Raw genomic sequence first — 8,773 nt, forward strand, 5'->3', positions numbered from 1 at the left:
TTTTATGACATTTTTATGCCTTAATATATTATGGCCTTTTTTGACATTTTATGCCATACTATACTATGACGTTCTTACACATTTTTATGCCTTAATATACATTGACATTTTTTGACCATTTTATGCCTTAATATACATTGATCTTTTATGCCATATTATACTATGATGTTTTTAGACGTTTTTATGCCTTAATATAATATGACCTTTCTTGACCATTTTATGCCTTAATATACATTGACATTTTATGCCATACTATACTATGACGTTTTTTGACCATTTTATGCCTTAATATACATTGACATTTTATGCCATACTATACTATGACGTTTTATGACGTTTTTATGCCTTAATATAATTGACCTTTTTTGACCATTTTATGCCTTAATATACATTGACCTTTTATGCCATACTATACTACGACGTTTTATGACATTTTTATGCCTTAATATATTATGGCCTTTTTTGACCTTTTATGCCATACTATACTATGACGTTTTTAGACGTTTTTATGCCTTAATATAATATGTCATTTTTTTGGCCATTTTATGCCTTAATATATTATGGCCTTTTTTGACCTATTATGCCATACTATACTATGACGTTTTTATGCCTTAATATAATATGACCTTTTTTGACCATTTTATGCCTTAATATACATTGACCTTTTATGCCATACTATACTACGACGTTTTATGACATTTTTATGCCTTTATATATTATGGCCTTTTTTGACATTTTATGCCATACTATACTATGACGTTTTTACACACTTTCATGCCTTAATATACATTGACATTTTTTGACCATTTTATGCCTTAATATACATTGACCTTTTATGCCATACTATACTATGATGTTTTAGGACGTTTTTATGCGTTAACATAATATGACCTTTTTTGACCATTTTATGCCTTAATATACATTGACCTTTTATGCCATACTATACTACAACGTTTTATGACATTTTTATGCCTTAATATATTATAGCCTTTTTTGACATTTTATGCCATACTATACTATGACGTTTTTACACATTTTTATGCCTTAATATACATTGACATTTTTTGACCATTTTATGCCTTAATATACATTGACATTTTATGCCATACTATACTATGACGTTTTTAGACGTTTTTATGCCTTAATATACATTGACATTTTTTGACCATTTTATGCCTTAATATACATTGACCTTTTATGCCATACTATACTATGACCTTTTATGACGTTTTTATGCCTTAATATAATATGACCTTTTTTGACCATTTTATGCCTTAATATACATTGACCTTTTATGCCATACTATACTATGACGTTTTTATGTCTTAACATAATATGACCTTTTTTGACCATTTTATGCCTCAATATACATTGACCTTTTATGCCATACTATACTACGACATTTTTTGACCATTTTATGCCTTAATATACATTGACCTTTTATGCCATACTATACTATGACGTTTTTAGACGTTTTTATGCCTTAATATACATTGACATTTTTTGACCATTTTATGCCTTAATATACATTGTCCTTTTATGCCATACTATACTATGATGTTTTAGGACGTTTTTATGCGTTAACATAATATGACCTTTTTTGACTTTTTATGCCTTAATATACATTGACCTTTTATGCCATATTATACTATGACTTTTTTAGACGTTTTATGCCTTAATATAATATGACCTTTTTTGATCATTTTATGCCTTAATATACATTGACCTTTTATGCCATACTATACTATGACGTTTTTATGTCTTAATATAATATGACTTTTTTTGACCATTTTATGCCTTAATATACATTGACCTTTTATGCCATACTATACTATGACGTTTTTAGACGTTTTTATGCCTTAATATAATATGTCATTTTTTTGACCATTTTATGCCTTAATATACATTGACCTTTTATGCCATACTATACTATGACGTTTTTATGCCTTAATATAATATGTCATTTTTTTGACCATTTTATGCCTTAATATACATTGACCTTTTATGCCATACTATACTACGACGTTTTATGACATTTTTATGCCTTAATATATTATGGCCTTTTTTGACATTTTATGCCATACTATACTATGACGTTTTTAGACGTTTTTATGCATTAATATACATTGACCTTTTATGCCATACTATACTATGACGTTTTTAGACGTTTTTATGCCTTAATATAATATGTCATTTTTTTGGCCATTTTATGCCTTAATATACATTGACCTATTATGCCATACTATACTATGACGTTTTTATGCCTTAATATACATTGACATTTTTTGACCATTTTATGCCTTAATATACATTGACCTTTTATGCCATACTATACTACGACGTTTTATGACATTTTTATGCATTAATATATTATGACCTTTTTTGACATTTTATGCCATACTATACTATGACGTTTTTAGACGTTTTTATGCTTTAATATACATTTACATTTTTTTACCATTTTATGCCTTAATATACATTGACCTTTTATGCCATACTATACTATGACGTTTTTAGACGTTTTTATGCCTTAATATAATTGACATTTTTTGACCATTTTGATGCAATGTTAAAGTTTAACATTTTTTAAAATATTTTATGCCATACTATACTATGACATTTTTTATATTTTATGCTTTACCATACTATGACGTTTTATGCCTTACTATTCTATGACGTTCTTTAACATTTTTATGTAATATTAAAGTTTAATTTTTTTTGTATTTTATGCCTTACTATACTATGAGGTTTCATGCCTTACTATACTATGACATTTTTTTTTGACATTTTACGCCTTATTATACTATGAAATTTTTTAGTGATATCAAAGTTGAACTTTTTTTGATATTTTATGCCTTACTATACTATGATGTTTTTTTTTGACATTTTTATGTAATATTAAGGTTTAACTTCTTTTGATAATCCTTTGATAATTTTTGCTTTACTATACTATGACGTTTTATGCCTTACTGTACTATGATGTTTTATGCCTTACTATAATATGACGTTTTATGCCTCATTTTATTATGACATTTTTTTGAAATTTTTTGGTAACACCAAAGTTGAACTTTTTTTGATATTTTATGCTATACTATACCATGAAGTTTTTTTATGTTTTTCAGCCTTTCTATACTATTGCATTCTTTGACGTTTTTAAGCCTTACTATAGTATGACATTTTAGGCCTTACTATACACTGGCGATTTTTGACTTTCTTGAGCCTTACTATACTTTAACTTTTCATGCCTTACTATATTATGACGTTTTTTGAGGTGTTATGCCTTACTGTTCTTTGACATCTAGTCAGCCACACTCTCACACTCCTTGTAATCAACTATCTTCAGGTGCTCAGCAACCAACCAGATCTCACCACAATGTCAACCAGCCAACCAAGTTGTCCCTGACATACATAAAATCTGTCCTCCTTTGTTCTGTAGTCACTTCTCATTTTAGCACAGTTGCTCTGATGCTTCTCCACTTCATCCACCTCCAGTCTTCGTATCCATTCAGGCCGAGCTCATCATCACTCTCATCACATCTTCAAGACCACCACCAGTTTCTCAACCATTGGGGGGTTTCCTGTACTTCGCACAGCCTCACCCCCTTATCACATATGATGACATCACCATGGGGTTTTATTGTCAAAGACTCTCACATCTATCATTTTTCCTGTCTTGTTTTGCACATGCCAAAAAAAGTTTCATCGTTAAGCATATGAGACTCTTTAACATATGATGTTATTTGACGGGGAAGTTTCATGCCTTACTATATATACTATGAAGTTTTTTTTACGTTTTATGCCTTACTATACTATGATGTTTTTTTGATATTCTATGCCTTATTATAGTTTTATTTTTTTGACATTTCATGGCTTACTATATTATGATCTTTTTTCATTACATTTCATGCCTTACTATACTATGATGTTTTTATACGTTTTACGCCTTACTACCCTATGTTTTTTTTTTTAACGTTTTTATGCCTTATTACAGTTTTACTTTTCTTTACATTTCATGCCTTAATATACTATGACATTTCTTCACTTACTATAATATGCCACTTTTTGACATTTTTATACCTTACTATACTATAACATTTCATGCCTAACTATTATTATAGTTTAAGTAACGTCAACTAACATTTTTTTGACACTTTTATACCATACTGTACTATGTCGTTTTATGCATTACTATAATATGATGATTTTCTGCCTCAGTATACTATGACATATCTGTCCCTATATCCATAGTGATGTCACCATATGTGTCATTACTGTCATTACATAGTTTGTAACATAAATGAAATACTTACGCTACTTTATTACAACAAAATGCTTACAAAAACTCTATGTGTATCTATTTGTCATTAAATTTGAAAATACATGTCTATCTTTTACATTAACATATATAATATGAACATATACTTACAGGCTTTGGGATTGATATATCTTTATGTAACATATGTGTATAATACAAACAGATATACTAAAATACAGTTTTTTCATTAGCTAGACATATAAGTCAATACATTTTTCAGCAGGTTTCATATAATTCTTACATATAGAGACTATACTTTAAATAAATATATGATTTTACTTGTTTTGTACATATTTTCCAATATGAAAATTCACAACACATGTCCACACACTCAACACATTTACACACATTATATTTGTGTATGGGCATTCCTGAATGTAAATTCAGATCTTTTATTTTAATAAACTGTTTGGTTGACAGCACTAAAAAGCTACTCTCTTTGTTTTGGAGGGTTGGCAGGGTTTTTGCTCCCCTACCAATGTTGAGACCAAAGCTACGCCCTTGGCGAAACCCCTTTTGTTTGTAAGGCTAGGCCTCACAGTGGCCATAGCTTAATTTGAATGGCTCACTAAGCTTATTTTGCCAGCTTTCTAGGTTAGATTATGTGGCATGCAGCTCAGTAAATAAAATCTGATATAGAGTCTTAAGTATCAGTGCTAACCTAAACCAGCAGCAGCACTTTGCCTCAAGTCTTCTAACAGAAATTAATCCCCCTTAAAATCCTCCACTTTACCATTTTTGTTGGTGTGTTTTAATTAGTACAATCAGTAATCCATAGGTGCTTGATGTATTTTCACTAGATGATTACTGAATTACAAGTAGCAATTCTTCAACTGAACATTGATGGTTCGTTTAGCTCCATTAAGCAAAAAATTATTGTCTTTTGGCTATATGTTTCTTTTTCTTTTTCTAATGTATAAAATTATTTTTAGTCTGGAAAGCTGTTCTTATGGATATACATAGATATATAAACTGTAGATATATTTACCTGACCCAAAAATCTTAACTACAATTTTTCTTGCAAATAAGAACAGCCATCTGTATTCAAATTTGTCTTTAAACATTAGTAATAAGTAAATTCAGTGACTTTTCAGTGATTGAATCACAGGTTATCTTTATCTTAACTGTGTTCATCACTCTAATCAACCACAATATAAGAATGTTATTGGTGCAATGTTGTTGGTCTGGAAACTGCCTGCACATTGGTTTGTATGGGGAGTTTTGGGGAAGGTTGAGGCTCAACTATACATTCTCAGTGGGTCTGGTAGTACTAGCAACAAGCTGCATGTAGTCATTTGATTCATCCTCTACATTAGGTAACTGAAATGATGTTTGAACAACAGCAGAAACAGCATTGCATGAATGTAGCCAAGTGTAATATTACTACTACTAGTACTACTGGGTTTATGGCATTGACTTTAAAAGAGTCTAAACATGTTAGGTGGTTATCTCCAGTATGCAAGGTCAATTTTTTAACAGACTTTGAAATTGTAGTTTGTAGCAAGTAGATGCTGGCATGAAGATAATTGACCATAATGAAGTGAGTGGGAAAACAAACCAAATCTCTTCAAAGTCAAAGTTTTTTTTCTTTTTCCAAAATTAAAAGTAAAAGTAATTTTGTCTTCTATTGAATATGTATTGGTGGCATTTTCTGAAAAGTGAAGTGTGTTAACATGAGTGGTCACTGCTCACTCGCTCCCCTTATAAGGGCTCCGAAAAGAAAATCCATATTGCTTTATTGTCTGTGAAAAGGTTGCCACATTCAATTGCTTGTATAGCGTGTTCTTTATCTTGAAGGTTCTTTTTTTTTCAGTATAAAATGCATACTTGTCATCTCAGTGAAGGCCAAAGCGATAACAAAACTAAATTTAATTTTTTAGGAGTCTAAAGTAGATTATGCTGAACCCACTCACATTAAAAATAGTATGTGGAGTGACAATTTACTATATTCAAGGACCAACATTAGAACCTGGTGACTCAGTCAGCTAAGGGAAATGCAGTACCATGTAACTGCTATCGTTTGGCTTCAAATCCAACACTTATCATATGCAAGCTCCTGTCTTTCAATATTTTCTTCCACACTCTTTTTAGAAATACCTAATGAAGGCAAAATGCCAAAAAAAAAACGACCAGAATGAAGCGGTTTAAGGATGTCAAAATGCAAAATTGGTCTTTTAAATGTCAACGCTAAGATACATTAGTGAGCTTTTTCTGTGTGTGGATGCGTGACTGTGTGCTGAGTGGCTGACACACATAAGCTCACAGTACTTGTGTCTGAACGTCAATAATATTAATTTATATCACCATTTGGCCTGTCACAAGGCTTTTACTGAAGCTAAAAATCATAAACACATTTACACTTTAATCAATATCATAAAAAATATGGTGCAGCAATGAGTGTTCCTTTTTCTCCTGAGACATAGGTGCCAAATACGTTAATACAACTTGAATATAATTGATGGGTTGAGAGGCGCCACTACAGCACTTGAACTGTTATATGTCCCCCAGTTGATTGAAAAGGCTGGGGAAAATAACATTTTCTGCAAAGTTGATAACGAGATGCTCTGCACGGCAACTGATAATGTGAAAAAAAAGACTGCTAATGGCTGAAGTGATGAAGGAGAAGAGGATCAAAAACAGTGATGTGAGTTCTTGCCTATCCAGGCAACACACTGTGTACAGTATTTAAAGTTTTATGAATAAAGGTAAATTAAAATTAGCTTTTTGAGGAGGCTCAAACAGAATCAGGTATCCCAGAGCTTGTGTCATAGACAGCCTGAAGGAAGCAGGGGTTTGCTCCGACTACAGATTACAACAGGGGATTCTGTGCATGGATGCTACAATCACTACAGAGAGAAGTGTAAAAATGGAAATGATTGCCAAGGGGCTCATTTTTTACTTTTCTGTGCCAGAAAAAAAATGTGGGTTCAAAAGGTAACATGATTGTTTTGCTGGTGACTTGGGAATGCTAAATGGGCATATTGTTATTTGAGCAGCACACATACTTTCCACAGTTTCATTTAAGAAGAGACTTTCTGTTGTTTACAAGACCTTTTTTGGCAGGATAAAGGTTCACATAAATGTTTGATTCATTTTGGATGATGCAAGTGCTGCCTGCAGTGGTTTCAGCCTCTCTAAAGTGACATCTCTCAAGCCTACCTTGAGGGAATTTCTTAACGTTCACTTGGACTCAAGGATGAACTGATTAGATTTTGGTGGGCAAAGGTCAAAGGTCACTGTGATTACACAAAACAATTTTTTTAGCCATAACGACACAATTTCACACAGATGTTTAATAGGATAAAATTATGAAGCGGTCAAAGGTCAGCTTCACTCAGGAACTGAAGGCGAGATTGCGACTATATTTGACATTTGGTCGGATACTAATCTTGGGTGTCCACCTTGGAAATGTGGTGACTGTGTAGATCGTTTGTACTGCTGGATTGAAGATGTGTATGACGCATATATGAGTCTGGCCAAACATGCACGTAAACTGCAGCTGAGCTGGTTGGCAGAGGCATGAAACCATGAGGCAGTTCAAATTCAAATTTTCTTTGTTTTAATAAATTGCCATCAGCGTGAAGTGAAGCCTGGAAAAAACTGGAAAATGCAGTGGCAGGAAGTAACTTAAAGGTGCAATGTGGAGTTTTCTCACAGGAAAACAAAAGGTCTGTCATAATTTGTGTATTCTTGAGGTGTATCGCATGCATTTCCTTTCTCATACAACACTTTTGCCGCATCTTGGCACGTTACCACCACCGGTTGATCTCTATGAAGCGATTGGCAGGACTGTGTATCCTGTCAGTCACACGTGCATGTGCTTGAGACCCACTCACAGAAAACGAGCATCGTAGTGCCAGTGAGCTCAACAGGGAAACTGTAGTACATCTGATCAAGTACTGTACTTAGTGCAATTTTTGAGGAATTTGAACATTACTGGAGTATTTTCCATTTTATGCCACTTTATATTTCTACCCCACTACATTTCATCTACAACTACATCTTTCACTTGAGAATAGTTAAAATTAGCTCCACTTCAAACAGTAAAATGCTACATACACATTGATGTAGCAGTAAAAAATAATATAAAAATGTAATTTGTGATAATGTATGACTGTAGAGAGCATTTCTCTGCAGAACAGGTGCTTTTCCTTCGATGCTTTAGGAATACGTTGCCATTTTCTTTTCTTTTTTTTTTTCTGCCACTTAGTCTGGTCGGTGAAAACACCAGCAAACACCTCTTTGTTACTGCTTTAACTCCAAAGTGACAAACTGTGCACTGTAGCTCTGGGCTCTTTCCACTTAACAAAATGTGACCTGCAAAACATGCAGCAGTTTCACTCACTCAGTAGGTGTTTGAAACAAAAAGGTGTGCGCGCCCGTACAAGCTGCTCCCATGCCTTGGCGTGATCAACGTCCCACAGCGCCCCCCAGAGCTCAATTATCATGTGCCCCCCC

This window comes from Seriola lalandi, unplaced genomic scaffold (genome assembly GCF_002814215.2).
Source record: "Seriola lalandi dorsalis isolate HSWRI2012SDOR001 ecotype SW California unplaced genomic scaffold, Sedor1 jcf7180002054270, whole genome shotgun sequence".
Lineage (NCBI taxonomy): Eukaryota > Metazoa > Chordata > Actinopteri > Carangiformes > Carangidae > Seriola > Seriola lalandi.